Raw genomic sequence first — 17,242 nt, forward strand, 5'->3', positions numbered from 1 at the left:
TGTAAACCCTTATTAAAGGAGCAACCAGAATTAACGCCCAGGATGTCTTCTACGCGTCGCGTGTAATCTATCCACTGTAATCGTCGTGTATGTGTCGTCTTCATGATAGTAGTGTTAGTTTCGCCCTTATTCTCAGTTGATCTGCATCCACGCCTTTAGTGTAATTCTTTATGTCGTGGTTGCGTGTTCCTAAGCGTGTTAACGTGTTCGCTGATTACCCTTTGAAGTGTCCCTCACGATGAAACCTTGTGTGACCCCTTCTGCCCCTGCCCGAGGATTATCTCCATCGGACATCTCCAGCCACCGGAGGAAGGAATGACCCTGATTAAGGCTTCAAGTTAATTAAGGTAGGACCTCAATATTATTCAGGGTATTTTTGTCATTTTGCTGCTATGAAGGATAGTTTATACCTACTATCATTAGCATCGTGTTATTACCAACTTCTGCGCCCCGTTGAAACTTGAATTTATTCTTTCGCTTCGCTCGCATTTTAATTGGTTTCTTATAACTTCCGTAGTGTTGCAATGATTCTCAAAAACTTTTAGTGGCGCAACTCGACTTGGAATCGCGATTAGTTACAATAAATGGAATGTCTCTTGGAAGTTTGCATTATTTAGGAAAATATAAATATATATAATCAGACATGCAAGGCTTTAAAATTTATGTTAAATCTATTTCTCGGTTGATGCACGGTCAGTAGTAATCACAGCCCAATTCCATTTCATTAAATAAGAATGCTTTCCTTTAGATTAACCAGTTTTATTAGAGAATGAAATGAATTAATTTGAATGTGAGGAAAAATGTCCTCAATCTCACTGAATAATGTCAAGTGTGCCTGCACATTTGCCATATTTCTACACTGAATTTAATTTTTTTGCTATGCCTATTTCTGTAAGTCATTCTCAAGATGGCTGGATGCTTTTGCTAATCCTTTTCTTCCACTTTCGGTTAACTCGAGTGACTATTTAGAGGGTAGGAGGTTGACCTTTTTCTTCTTCAGTTATTTTCCATTGCATTTTCGAGTGCGGTTTTGATATTTTTGCCTTGTTAGCGTTTTTCATGTGTTTGGATATACTTTCACCAAACGCATTGCAACTGATCACACTTTTATCTCAAGGACTCATATACTCTTTTTTACTTATTTATTCAAAGTCTATTTATACTTATTTATTTAAAGTCTATTTACGCGTATTTATATATTGTTGTTAGTACTTTTATTACTTATTTACCCTTATTTATACATTTTTGTTAGTCTATCACCCTTTTTATAGCTTTGCTCTTTCGTGGGGATCATATTGCGGGGAATTTATATTTTAGCTAGTTAGTTTCGTCTTTGCTCTCTTGTTGATTATTATCGTTAATCTATTTGCCCCACGTTAAGCTATATCTTAATTTCGTTAATTAGTCTTCTTTGGAACTATATAGTTTTCTAGTTTTAAACCCATTAATCGACTTAATCCATATCCAGGTAACTACATTCCCTTATTTACGTTTAAAAAGAGACAAGTTAGTAAGTTTATCGGTTTGTTTTACTCTCTCTCTCAAATATCTATTAAGCGTAAATATCTATTAATAAGAGACAAGCTAGTAAGTTTATCGGTTTGTTTTACTCTCTCAAATATCTATTAAGCGTATCACCCGTCAGGTAAGCTTTTCTGAAATCCAAGGTTGCGATAGTGATAGGATGCCTTCGAATAGGTCACCCGTTGCCGGAGTTGAAAACGCCGGAGAATGCGAGGCTCTCGGAGACCGCATTACCGCGTTGAAGACGATTGTGCGAGAACTTCGGGCCCAGTTTGAAAGGGTGGCTGATACCGCTGAGGGGAATGGTCCGAGGGGTGGTTCTTCGAAAGGTCGCCGTGCCACAGGGGCTGCACGGGTTCGCCCGATTGCAAATAGCGGCTGGTCGATCGAGAGCCTTCCTCGAGGTCGATGACGGGGTCACGTCACCCCGTAAATCTGAGTTTTGGAGGGCCGTGTCTCGGAGGGACGGTGGTAGTGTCACTCTAAGACGGGGTTTGGGGGATGCTGAGGCAAATCCCGTCCCCGTCTCGAACAGGTACCAGTTGCTGTCGGATGGAAACTCCGAGGTGCCTGACGTGCCTACTCCTACCCCGAAACCGGCACCTAGGAAGGGGCGTCAGAGTGGGAAGGGGGGGATCATAGTGTTAGGGAGTAGCAATGTCCGTCGTGTGATGGTCCCGTTACGGGAGAGGGCAGACCGCGAGGGTGTAAGCGACCGTGTAACGTCATGGTGCATCCCTGGTGGCGGTGTTCCTCAGGTGACGCAGGCGGTTGGTGCGGCGGTACGGGGCACGAAGTGCTCCAGACTGCGGGTCGTGGCTCATGTCGGCGTCAATGATGCCACCTTCCGTGGATCTGAGGAAATTCTAGATTCCCTCCGGGATCTGAATTCCGAAGTGAAGCGGGTGGGTGGGACCATTGGAGTCGGCATTGAGCTTTCGATTTGTAGTCTTGTCCCGAGGATCGATCGTGGTTCTCTGGTTTGGAGCCGAGTGGAAGGCATAAACCAGAGGCTGCGTCGTTTCTGCACGGACATCGGAGCCTCCTTCGTGGACCTTAGGCCGGCAATCCGATCGTGTCGGATCCCTCTGAACCGTTCGGGAGTCCATTACACGGCCGAGTCGGCTAGTCGTGTAGCGAGTAGCATCGTAGTCAGCTCGGTAATGAAACACCTAGACGCGCAAAACTTATTAATGGGAAATCAACATGGATTCAGGAAAAGCAGATCGTGCGAAACTCAGTTAGCGCTTTTCGCCCACGATATTTTAGTCTCCGGGGAAGACAACATTCCAGTAGACGCGATTTTTCTTGATTTCAAAAAGGCATTTGATAAAGTACCCCACGGAAAGTTAATATTAAAACTGAAATCTTATGGTCTAGACGAAGATGTCATTTCCTGGATTAGAGAATTTTTGAGCGACCGCGTCCAAAGAGTAGTATTAGACGGTGCAGTCTCCAATGAGGTTAGAGTCACTTCTGGCGTTCCTCAGGGTAGTGTCATTGGCCCACTCCTATTCCTTCTTTATATAAACGACATTGGCGAAGTAGTGCAGAGTAAGTTACGATTATTTGCAGACGACGCTGTAGTTTACAGAGAAATTCGTTCCAGCAAAGATATAGATGAACTAACGAATGACCTTGCTGCTATCCAAGCTTGGTGCGATGCTTGGCAGTTAGAATTAAATTTGGAAAAATGCGTCGTAATGAATTTCTGGAAGAAGAATAACTCCCTACAGCGTAACTATGTCATTCGGGGCGCGCAGTTAAAGGCAGTTGAATCTGTGAAATATCTAGGGGTTAGACTCAATAATGATCTATCGTGGAATAAACATATTCGAGAAATAACCGGTCAAGCTAATCGTAAAATGGGTTTTGTTAAAAGAATATTAGGAAAGTGCGACGACAAAGTGAGAGAAATTAGCTACTTTTCCCTCGTTAGACCACATTTGGAATACGCTGCCAGTGTTTGGGACCCTCATGAAAAAGGCTTAATAACAGAGTTAGAACGCGTCCAAAGAAGAGCTGCCAGGTATGTGAAAGGTCGTTACGATAGTCTAGTTAGTGTAACTGACCTCTTACATAAACTCGGATGGGAATCTCTGTCGGACCGTAGATTGAAAAATAGACTAAACCTTTTAGATAAATTCAAGAGCAGTGTCTTTTCTGACGAAGTTAACCATATCTTGCGGACGCCAACGTACTACGGAAGATCAGATCATATAAATAAAATAAGAGAGATAGATTGCAGAACAGACAGATTCCGAATGTCATTTTTTCCACGATCAATAAGAGATTATAACGGCAGCAATAGAACGCGTAAATAGATTGCATGACTTGTAGTGTAGCCTACTAACCTATGTAAAACTTACTGCATGTTTCTGAATTTCTATTCTATATTCTATTTCTAACAGCATATAGTAGTATAGTTTGTTATTATACGGGACGTTTCTTGGACGGTGTGGTGTGCATGTGGGAGTCCAAATGCATGCTGCATGCTGGTGATTGATCACCCCCTGCCAAACACCCTAGAGGTGGCTCGCAGGGTAATTTGTAGATGTAGATGTAGATGTAGCATATTTGAGCACTGTAGGTCTTTTTTAGAGTAGAGAGTAGGGCAGAGTGTAGATATATTAGTGGGTTGAAAAATAAAGGGGTAAGTTCAAAACTTTTCACAGACAAAAATTCTTCCAGAAATGAGAATAGAGAAGTAGAAAGAAAAATCAGCGTTTCAGGTATTACATTTAAGCACGAGAAGCGTCAGTCGAGCAATACGTTCAAAGGCAGTCCAGGCTCAAGTCATTTTGATAGTGAGACAATAAGACATGCATTGCCATTTATCAGCGGTATAGAGCCTGTGAATAGTCTATTCGACAAAAGCAAATTAGAATTATTCCCGAATCGCAATAATACTACTTCCGAACTTTTAATCGTAGCTGTGGTTAATTGCCGTAGTTTAAGAAATAAGATTCCCGAATTCCATCATTTAATTCATAGTACGAAGTGTAACGTCATTTTTGGAACAGAAAGTTGGCTAACAGATGATGATTCAGACAATGAGATCTTCCCAAAATCGTTCACTGTTTATCGGAAAGATAGAATTAATCGAGTTGGGGGCGGAGTTTTTATAGCTGTAAAGAATTCAATCGTCAGCCAAGCGATAACCGTAACTGAGACCAGCGTTGAATCTGTGTGGTGTTTAATTAAATGTCCAAAATTCAAAACTATTTTATTATGTTCGTATTACAGACCACCTAACTCAGATATAACGTCAATGTTGGATTTTCAAAATCAAATAAACAGCGTAGCATCCAAGTATCCTGAAAGAAACTTGATTGTGGGTGGAGATTTCAACGTACCTTCTATAGATTGGGAGACTTATAGCTTCATTCCTGGTGGGAGGGATAAAGTGATCTGCGAGGCTTTATTACACACTTTCACATCTAATTCATTGTTTCAAATAGCATCCGCACCAAACAGAGGAGAAAATATTCTTGATTTATTAGCGACAAATATACCACATCAGGTAATAAACGTTGGCACTGTCGAAGGAATAAGTGACCATAGGGTATTAACTGCACAGTTTTCTCTAAATACCGCTGTAAACTTAAAAAAAGAGCGTAAACTTTTCATTTTTAAAAGAGCTAATTTTGATGGGTTTAAGAGTCATCTGAAAAATGCTTTCCCCGAGTTTCAAGAATCAGTATTAAAGTTAAATGTAGAGAAAACTTGGAAAGCTTTTCTTTCGCTCGTAACTTCGGGAATAAATAGCTACATCCCTAGTAAAATAGTAAAAGAAGGCAGCGAACCGAGATGGTACGACGAGGAAGTGAGAAAATCATTGAGGCGACAGAGAGCGTGTCATGCTAAAATGAAAAAAGTCAGCACGGATTTATCCGCTAATGAACGCGAGCTAATGATTAAAAAATATAGGATGACTAAAGGCGCCACGAAGGAAGCGTTCAGGAATGCGTTCACGAATTTTGAAAGAAAAACACTAGTAGAGCAGCTACAGGATAACCCAAAAGCATTTTGGTCATATGTTAGGGAAGTTCAAGGTAAACGATCTACCGTATGTTCGCTGAGAAACGACAATGGAGATGTGTTGACAAGCAGTTACGATAAAGCCAATTTATTAAATTCCTACTTTAAGAGCGTGTTCACGGAGCCTTCCGAAAACTCACCCGAGACCGATGACAATCCCTGTATACATAAGATGCCACCTATTGACATTAGTACGCTCGGAATAGAAAATATATTGAAATCGCTTAGTCCAAGTAAATCACCTGGTCCAGACGATATCCCTTCTCGCGTATATAAAGAACTAGCCTCAGAACTTGCCCCCTACTTGCAGTTAATATTCAGTAAATCCATCAAGCAACACGAAGTACCTAATGACTGGAAAATCGCTAATGTAACGCCAATATTTAAAAGTGGAGACAAGGAACAGCCATCTAATTACAGGCCGATATCTTTAACGTCCATCTCTTGCAAAGTCCTTGAACACATCGTAGTCAGCTCGGTAATGAAACACCTAGACGCGCAAAACTTATTAATGGGAAATCAACATGGATTCAGGAAAAGCAGATCGTGCGAAACTCAGTTAGCGCTTTTCGCCCACGATATTTTAGTCTCCGGGGAAGACAACATTCCAGTAGACGCGATTTTTCTTGATTTCAAAAAGGCATTTGATAAAATACCCCGCGGAAAGTTAATAATAATACTGAAATCTTATGGTCTAGACGAAGATGTCATTTCCTGGATTAGAGAATTTTTGAGCGACCGCGTCCAAAGAGTAGTATTAGACGGTGCAGTCTCCAATGAGGTTAGAGTCACTTCTGGCGTTCCTCAGGGTAGTGTCATTGGCCCACTCCTATTCCTTCTTTATATAAACGACATTGGCGAAGTAGTGCAGAGTAAGTTACGATAATTTGCAGACGACGCTGTAGTTTACAGAGAAATCCGTTCCAGCAAAGATATAGATGAACTAACGAATGACCTTGCTGCTATCCAAGCTTGGTGCGATGCTTGGTAGTTAGAATTAAATTTGAAAAAATGCGTCGTAATGCATTTCTGGAAGAAGAACAACACCCTACGACGTAGCTATATGATTCGGGGTACCCAATTAGAGACTGTTGAATCCGTGAAATAACTAGGAGTTAGACTCAAAAATGATCTATCGTGGAATAAACGTATTCGAGAAATAACCGGTCAAGCTAATCCTAAAATGGGTTTTGTTAAAAGAATATTAGGAAAGTGCGACGACAAAGTGAGAGAAATTAGCTACTTTTCCCTCGTTAGACCACATTTGGAATACGATGCCAGTGTTTGGGACCCTCATGAAAAAGGCTTAATAACAGAGTTAGAACGCGTGCAAATAAGAGCTGCCAGGTATGTGAAAGGTCGTTACGATAGTCTTGTTAGTGTAACTGACCTCTTAGATAAACTCGGATGGGAATCTCTGTCGGACCGTAGATTGAAAAATAGACTAAACCTTTTAGATAAATTCAAGAGCAGTGTCTTTTCTGACGAAGTTAACCATATCTTGCGGACGCCAACATACTACGGAAGATCTCATCATATAAATAAAATAAGAGTGATAGATTGTAGAACAGACAAATTCAGAAAGTCAATTTTTCCCGATCGATAAGAGATTATAACGGCAGCAATAGAACTCATAAATGGATTGCATGACTTGTGGTGTAGCCAACTATGCTATGTAAAACTTAATGCATGTTTCTTAATTTCATTATTATTTCTAACAGCGTATAGTAGTATAATTTGTTAGTATGCGTGACGTTTTGTGGACCGTGTGGTGTGCATGTTGGAGTCCAATTGCATGCTGCATGCTGGTGATTGATCACCCCCTGCCAAACACCCTGGAAGTGGCTCGCAGGGTATTATGTACATGCAGATGCAAGAATATACACTTTTCGCTATTCCATATGATCATATTTTTTCATGAGACCTAACATTTCCGTGACACTTGCGGTGTGCATGTGGCGAGGACGTGTGTGGTGGGACATATAATAATTTATAAACCGACAAGCCCTCCAAAATATGAGAATTGCATTTTTAAATTGTAGGCTATTGGGCCCCAGAGGTTCCCAAGGGTTGAAGAATGGAAAACTAGGAATTTCCCAGACGCCCAGTGGCGTGGGCTTCCCCGATCACGATCCCTTTCACTCAGTTCCCACCCCATCGCCCAACCGCACTACGACCGTCAGAGACCTTCACCCGAACGAAGGAAGGGTCAACACCAGGAGCAATAGAACGCGTAAATAGATTGCATGACTTGTAGTGTAGGCTACTAACCTATGTAAAACTTACTGCATGTTTCTGAATTTCTATTCTATATTCTATTTCTAACAGCATATAGTAGTATAGTTTGTTATTATAAGGGACGTATCTTGGACGGTGTGGTGTGCATGTGGGAGTCCAAATGCATGCTGCATGCTGGTGATTGATCACCCCCTGCCAAACACCCTAGAGGTGGCTCGCAGGGTAATTTGTAGATGTAGGTGTAATGTTATTGTAATGCGTGCGGGTTCTTGCCCTTGGTGTCGGGAAGCGAATAATCACACACAAGTATTTTAAGTTTTTACCCATAGTTCATTTCCATTCAAAAACCCAGTTTCCAAATCAATTCAAGCAAAAGGCATGAGGTATTAATGAATTTTTGCGTCCAGAATAACCAACAGTTGAGATTTTACCAATGTCTCGGGAAGGACAAGAGCTGCTGGTGATGACACGGGTAGATAGCGAGGCGCTTCGAAACATTTTTCAATATCTCTGACGGTCTCTGGGACCCACACTAAGGAAACGCAGAGATTCTGGACTAAGCGTGGAAAAACATAAATATCATTAAAGAATTTTCATTATATCACTATGGGCGTGTGTAATGTTGAATCTTCTTATTCTGCGTCTGAGATATACTGCGTTTCCTTAGTGTGGGTCCCAGAGACAGGTAGAGATATTGAAAAATGTTTTTTGACACTCTGAAAAACATTCGAAAATAGTCTACATCTAATTCGATCTGATTGTGGGAACCCCTTATTCGGCTCCTTTCCAATGCCAGATGCCTCCTTCTTCTTATATACTCCACAAACACCCTCATCATACTTCCCCAATATATGTTTATTGGTCCATCCATTTCCAAATCCTTCAGATTCCGACCTTCCGACGGCAGACATCAAAAAATGACAGTTGAGAAGCGAAGGTAATCGGGCTGGAGTTATCGTAAGGCATTTTTATTTTCATTATTGGTATTAAATATATGTGTCGGTGTGTGTGCAAATATTTTAGTTCTGTGTAGACATCTGTCAATCTCAGTAGCACATTTTTGTTAATTCTGGATAAAATATTAAGGTTTGTCACCCCACATTTATTTATTGTTGCCTCCCCGTTTATCCCTTCCCTCATGAAAAAATTGTTTAAACCTGTTTCAAATTTTTATACATTGCCATGGCAATGTATAAGATTGTATAAAATTTTGAAACAGGTTTATACAATTTTTTCATAGGGTTCGGAATCTCAGAGTACTCTGAGGTTGGAATACGCCAGGGGCAAAGCTTAGGTGGTCACTCATAAAATTAGTGAGCACCGCGCACTGCCTCCTGCTCATTTTCTCCGACCTTTGCCGGTATCTAAAATTGTATTCACTGCCATAATAGCAACATGGGCAGAGAATAGGTTTGCATTCGACGATAAATGAATGACTGTATACAATGGATGACATAGAACTGTATATGAATAAGCTTTATAGTATAAACATTCCAAAAATGTAGTTTATATTAATTATTTCACGTTAACTTACGAAATACAAGTTTGGGACTCCATTCCGAAATTCACGTTAAATCCGTCTGCTCAGAAACATTTATTATCGGATACCTAGCTCCTATTGGTTGACTCATTTCTGGAGATTTGCTTTCCGAATTTTCCAGAGCCACTGTAGCTCCGCATTCTTTCCGAGACTTCTCGTAACTCCTGCCGGTACGTAATAGAGTTGGAGCTACAAATCAAAACTAATCCGGGCGGAGTTACAGATAGCTCTAGCTCCGAGTCAAAGTTACGTAATAGGCCCCTATGACAGGTAGCACAAAATTGTTACATCAGTAAAAATTTGTCGGGGGAATATTGGTGATAGCAACTCGCGCAGTCATTTCAGTTTGAAAATACGCATGCCCTTACGCATGGAGGAATTGCCAACCCATGATCTGCATGGAGAAATGTCTAAGTTGAGCTCAGAGGAATGACCTGCAGAAGTGGATTTCGGAATCTCTCTGCGGTTTGGTTTGGTCGGGGGAAACATTTCGCTCGAACCTTTGAAGGCGGGATATGCTTCGGGGGTTGGAGTGGTCGTGTGTGCAGAGGGATGATGTTTTGAATGCTTCTCTCTTTATTTCTTTTCCCTCCGGTCCACTGTCTCTTCTCTCATCGGTCGGATTGCGGTGTGAGAAAGGGTCAGAGGTGCGAGAGTCCTTCGTCTCTTTGTTCGCGTGGGCTATATTGGGCTCAGACAAAACTACCCTCTTCCTTTCGAAAGGGAAAAGTTATGATAGCGGAAGGAAAAACATTCATGGAGAAGAAGAAAGATTTTTTCTTGTGGAATTGTTTTGTGGTTGCGAAGGGATTTCGCTCTCAATAGTTCCCACGAACCAAACACACCTTTAAATGGATTGAGGTTTTTGGAGAGGGCGTAGGTGCATGAAAGGGGAGCCAAGTAAAAAAGCCCGTTTAATGATGCGGCCATCATAGTGGCCCAGCGTATTTATAGTGTGTGTCTCGTAATCGTGTGTTTGCAATAAATCTTCATTTTTTGTAATCCTGTAATTCTGGGGGTACGATGCATTAAACCTTTCATCGACAAAGTGGGTGATTTATATCTTTGATCTAGGATTGATTAATAATATCTTATTTGTTACTCATCCAACTAACGTTTTAGCAAATGTGGTGCAAAATGATTGTTTAAGTGCAATTATTTAAAATATTGAGTTTCCGAGGTCATATTTTTCGACGTAGTCTCTGTAAATGAGATTCACTTGAGGTAAAAAAAAATATCGTAAATACATGCTTTCGCCTGTTAAAGGCAAGAAGGTCAGTCACCTGACGATGTAATCAAGTTACGGGACCCGGGTCGTGCCCATAATTAATTAATAGTGAACCTAACACAGTTTTATCGATTTATTTCCAATATGGAGAGGTTTCAAAAAGTAAAGCCTTAAGTTATCAGTTATACAATAAAATTATTTCAGTCACCTTTAAATGCAGATCAAATTAAATAGCATTCAAGTCTAGTGAGTATTTTATTTTTATTTTGACTTAACTCCTATTTTACTTTAATCGTTATCATGTACGTATTTGGTGAAGTAGTGTAGTTTGTGATTTTTATAGTCATGTTACCTCAATTTGTTAAAACTGGCAAATAAAATAACGATAAGCATTGGTTGTTTCACAATTTGATCACTTTTAGCAGAGGAATTACACATTTTAACCATACTATATCCGGTTAGCTTGTGGTGTGTTTTAAATCTACAGGATAAATAATTGTGGTTTTTTATGTGAGGCTAACTCTTTATTAGTGATATATACTTTTTAGTCTTGACAATCGAACCCGACTGAGTCTTTGAAACAAACATATCACCTCTTTCAACATATCTCCATTGAAAATTTGAGTTTCCATTCCATGGTAATTTCATTGCCCACCATTGTGTCCAAAATTTCCTGTCACCTTATCTAATTCTCTCCTTTTAAATTTATTTCCAGGTAAACTTCAGCACCTTGATGACAGGTAGACTCCTCCTTCGCAATGAAACATCTGCAGAGTGAGATAAGTAATGAAAAATAGTCCATTGTTTCCAACGCTTAATCGCAGTTTATTTTTGACACGTGAAAGTTCTAACTAATGCATTGATAACAAATACCTTTCTTAATGGCTCAAAATCATCCTCCGAGTGAAATATTCCGCTGGAATCGAACCGTGGGCGTTTGGATCTCCAAAAGATCAATGCGATTTTTTTCCGTGGCAGCTTATGCGTACTTCACTACTGTTTACGCGACAGAGTTACGCGTTCGTCCTTGTCGATCAAATTATCTCGACTGAAAGTCGGTCCCATTCCGATACGAGCAATTTGCCGCGCGGAACTGGTGTCTGTGATTCCAACACTGGGGATGTTTTATATTCCAGGAACGGTCCCCGAATTTCACTGATTCCCTTCTGTTTATTTTTCTTTCATTTGCCCTCAGGGATATTTCGGCCGCCGAACGGGCCGCTATTTTTTCATTCTTATTCAACGCGGAACGAATTCAAAGTGTTTTAGCTGTAGTAGGACTGAATCATCGCTGTGGAGAACACGAACTGGAATAACCATCGTGAAAGATTTGGATTCGACGTCGGTCAACATTCGGCCTTGACCTCTAATCAGTTCCCCGCGGCGGGAAAGACTCAGGAAAGGGATTTTGTTTGGCGTGACAAAAGTCGATGTACACGTTGGTGTAATTTACATGAGAGAATTGGCGGGGTCATTCATTTATATATGCATGAGAAAGTTCTCTCCGGCGAATGAAATTGATTCATCGAAATTTGACCTTTTATATCAAAATCACCTTTTGGGGCAAAATGCTTATAAGTACCATTATAATTGATGGCCAACATTTTCGGCAGAGATGGTTATGATTCACACCTTTGACCGGTAGTATTTAATGTCGCCCATGAAAAATCATGTCACATTTGAACGTATCACCATATCCCGGTTTTTAAATATGTATATTCTATTTTAAATTTAAGAGGCATATTTAGTTCTTAAATCTTACGAGTCCTTCTGATTGTTTTTATTATTTCTCATCAGCTAATAGACCTGAAGTTATTTTGATACTCTTGGTGTCCATAATACAGACACCATATCTTAATACGAGTATGCCCTCCTTCCATCTGAAAGAAAAGACAGTAGTCATATGTGTGGAGTTGATATTCATATTTAATACTTAAATCACTCCTCGAAGCAGACTGAAGTAAAGGCTTTTAGAAGGCGGATGAAAATCACTGTGTGGCTAATGCATCCTTCTGGCAAACTCTAATCAATTAATTTGGAAATACTGATACCGCATTCAGAATCTGACTAGATCTAACGTTATTTATATAACTACATATTAAACTCGGTGAATTATCGTAGGTCACCATTTTTTAAGTGTGATAACTTTGATTATAACTTAAGTAGTTTATTTTGCAGTCTTTTCAATTTCAGCTGCAATTTTAACCAAGGGAGATGAACTTATGAGAATGATATCATAAAAGTTCATAACATTCAATCGCAAAAAGGTTATCTATTTCTTCATTATTTTTTTTTACTTGTCTTTAAAAAATAACGAGTGAGACTCACCCCGCATTCGTTTGTCAGTTTTAGAAATGTGCTTCGTGAGGAAGTTGTTAATCCGGCAAAAACATCAATCCCACTTCATTTCGCCGTCCGAAATTTTGAACCCTCAAGAGGTTTATTGATTTGAAGGTAGTGTTTCATGGTTGAAATTTTTATCAATGTTTTCCAGAGGAGAGTTTTTCTTCTTTGATAAATAAACTTTTCTTCAGGCTCTTTGGAGGAATAATAATGAATTCTCTTGCATGAATGTTGAAGTGGTCGTTTTGTGTGTTTTAATGCTGATCGGCCTTTATCAGTTTTACAATTCACTTTGATAGAGCATGATAATGGGGAATTCAACCTGGAGCATTGATATCCCGAGTGTTAACACGCAAAAAACACGAGTACTCGTCGATTTTGATCCTAAATTATAACTTCGGTGATTAGGATTCCGTCTAAAGCACAGGGGGACTCAAAGACAATAATAATATTTAATAACAGAGTTAGAACGCGTGCAAATAAGAGCTGCCAGGTATGTGAAAGGTCGTTACGATAGTCTTGTTAGTGTAACTGACCTCTTAGATAAACTCGGATGGGAATCTCTGTCGGACCGTAGATTGAAAAATAGACTAAACCTTTTAGATAAATTCAAGAGCAGTGTCTTTTCTGACGAAGTTAACCATATCTTGCGGACGCCAACATACTACGGAAGATCTCATCATATAAATAAAATAAGAGTGATAGATTGTAGAACAGACAAATTCAGAAAGTCAATTTTTCCCGATCGATAAGAGATTATAACGGCAGCAATAGAACTCATAAATGGATTGCATGACTTGTGGTGTAGCCAACTATGCTATGTAAAACTTAATGCATGTTTCTTAATTTCATTATTATTTCTAACAGCGTATAGTAGTATAATTTGTTAGTATGCGTGACGTTTTGTGGACCGTGTGGTGTGCATGTTGGAGTCCAATTGCATGCTGCATGCTGGTGATTGATCACCCCCTGCCAAACACCCTGGAAGTGGCTCGCAGGGTATTATGTACATGCAGATGCATGAATATACACTTTTCGCTATTCCATATGATCATATTTTTTCATGAGACCTAACATTTCCGTGACACTTGCGGTGTGCATGTGGCGAGGACGTGTGTGGTGGGACATATAATAATTTATAAACCGACAAGCCCTCCAAAATATGAGAATTGCATTTTTAAATTGTAGGCTATTGGGCCCCAGAGGTTCCCAAGGGTTGAAGAATGGAAAACTAGGAATTTCCCAGACGCCCAGTGGCGTGGGCTTCCCCGATCACGATCCCTTTCACTCAGTTCCCACCCCATCGCCCAACCGCACTACGACCGTCAGAGACCTTCACCCGAACGAAGGAAGGGTCAACACCAGGAGCGCTTCTCTGCTTACAAAAAAGACCCGCCCCTATAGCCATACACACCCCTCACCCCCCAAATGGGTACACTTTCCATTTATTTGCATTCTCGGAAAATGGTAGACGACGTCCCATGGGGGCAGTAAACAAAAACGCCCTCTCGTATTCTTCATTCTGCATTTCTTAGAAGATTAAGAGGGATAAGCAGACATAATTTTTAACGCCATCAGCGGTTTATCCCAAACTGTAACAACAGTATTGATGTGGAGGGGGGAGTCGCAAAAATATTTCCCAATACATGAAGGAATTCGCATTCCCACGTTCTGAGAATAAGAGTGAAGTGCGTTCATCAAAATCCGTTGCAATGAAAGTTCCCAACGCTCACTAAAAATAATCACTACTAAAGTACTCCATTCAATTCCATATAATAATATGTGTACAACAATTTCCATGGATATAGGAACAGCTCAAAATGTCCTATAAGCTAAGTGGTGTGATTAAAGTAATGGTATGTACCCTACCTTCATAACATGGTATGTTTTCACATTGAAATTCCCCTTGTGATATTCGAACTTTCAACTTAATAATACATAACCGAAGATACCATAATCGTACTTATGTTCATATACAACTATATCATTCTTCTTATACACTTACGTTGTCGTTTTTTATTTTCATCCCTCGGTTGAACATGTTTTCTTCCTAAATAATGCGTTATCACAGCTGTAAGTCGGGCTCAGTCTTCGGGAAAAAATATTTTCCAATAGGGTGGTTTCCTATTATTTTTTTACTGCCTAAATCGAAAGATTATTACTACTGGGGTACATATTTCACGCTTTTAGATTTTTAAATGGCGATATCTATTTTTCGCGATTAAATGAAAAGTGAAAATTTTCAAGCGCGCGAAAACGCGACGCGTAAGTAAGAGTGATGGGAAAAAGTCCGTGTGACGCATTTCTGGTTCCCCCTCCCGCCTTGTGAGGTGACCATGGGCGGGGCTCTGAGCGCAGATACGACGCAGAATGCTAGCGGGTATCTGAGTACCATGCTAGCTGGTAGCGCTTGGCTTAAAAAAGGATTATTAATACCTTATCAAATGAAGAAAACTTTCCAACCTTAGCCAGTTTTAATAAGTGATTATTAAGACTTGTTTCCCTGAGCTCTGTGCCTCATGCATGCATTGGTAACCTCAGACGATGAATAACTCTATCCTCTCGTGTAGAAACTAGGTCCTTGTGACGTCACGTGGAGTGGCATCGTATGGGCGCCAATCTGGCCTTTTTCAAATGAGGATAAAATTTGACCCTTTCCAGTCGTCTAAACCGGTATTTGTAAAACCAAATAATTTGTATATTACGAATACACTAATGGTGGGTAACGAATCGCAATCAATGCCTTTCGTTTTCTTCGATGAAGGAAACTACCCAATTCATGTCACTTCCCTGCCGTGCGGGTGATTTGGGGAGGGCGACCTAGTATTTGACGGCTCGTGGTATCCCTATGTAATGTAAAGCGGTATGGGCTATGGGTGTTACATAATGTTTGATATCTTACCTCGTATTGTAAATGAGTTTCGATGTGAAATTCACAAAGAGTACTTTGAACATGACAAATTTAAATATTCACTTCGGTTTTTTTGAGGGTCAGTTATTTCCCGGTTGGTTCGTATATGTTTCAGTTAAATTTTAAAGTGTTTATTTCTTTTATGACTGTAGAAAATTTCTTTTAATCAATAGTGAAAATAAAGAATTAAAAAAAAAATTCACTTTTCCGGAATGCAGTTGGTTTCCGCAGTCTGTGGGTCGGGCCATCCCAGGCCTTGGTTACAAATAGAAATAGTAAATAGATGACGTTTTTACTCTTTCATCCCTTGGTTGAACATGTTTTTCTACAATCAAGGTGTTATCCAGCTGAAGAACCGGCACAGTCTTCGGAAAAAATATTTTCCCATTCATGTCACTTACCTTCCGTCGGGGTGGTTTGGGGTGGGTGACCTAGTATTTGTCGACTCGTGGTATCCCTATGTAATGTAAATCGGTATGGGCTATGGGTGTACGTAATCTTTGATGTGTTACCTCGTAATGTAGATTAGTTTCGTTGTGAAATTCTAATAGAGTATTTTGATAATGACACATTTAAAACTCTACTTTGTTTTTATTGTCTTTAAATTATTTTTCTTCCGTGTTGCGCATGAGTTAAATCTAACTTTAAAAATTGCGGTCCTTTTCTTCATTATTAATAAGTTTGTGGAAAATTTTAAATGGAATTCTATACTCATTTTTAGATGTTTTTTTCTAATTGTGGTCTAATATGCGCTTAATTTGGTCACGTAATGATGATAGCGCCTTAGTTTTTGAATTACCGTGGTTTTTGTTATGTTTATTTCTGGGTTTGGGAATGATACGTTACCATAATTTTGCTCTATCGTCTTTTATTTAAAAATTCTAGTTGTGGATATGTCGCATAGGTTGAACCATAAATGACCCAGTGACATATACGCTGCAGTCCCTTATCACGATTCTCCTATATCTCAATTGCGCCTAAGTATTTCATCATAGAAGGTTCATCAACGGATACATTTAAGTCCTTTATTAATGTCCTATTTAGTGATACAACGTTTATTATTAATTTAAGGATGGATTCAGTTGGTTCTGTGCTGTAAAGGCTCCCAGATCACTTCTTTAGTACTCCATGCAAACCTACATTAATCGGTAGAATACTCTAATAATAATAGTGTCGAGAGTTGCTTTTACTTGCGCTCTCCACGGGACTGATATCAGGATAGCGCCCTAGTATTGAACATGTTTTCTATACATATTTATCCTTTTTGCAGGTTTAAATGTTCTGTTACATAAATTTTGTTTATTTATCTATACTTTTAAGCTCATTTGTTAACCATGTTTAGTTTTTTTGTCTTATTAAATGACCGAGTGAAACATTGCCTGCATTTATATGTTAGAGGGTTTTTCGTGCCTATTTG

Source organism: Ischnura elegans, chromosome X, assembly GCF_921293095.1.
Source record: "Ischnura elegans chromosome X, ioIscEleg1.1, whole genome shotgun sequence".
NCBI classification, from domain to species: domain Eukaryota; kingdom Metazoa; phylum Arthropoda; class Insecta; order Odonata; family Coenagrionidae; genus Ischnura; species Ischnura elegans.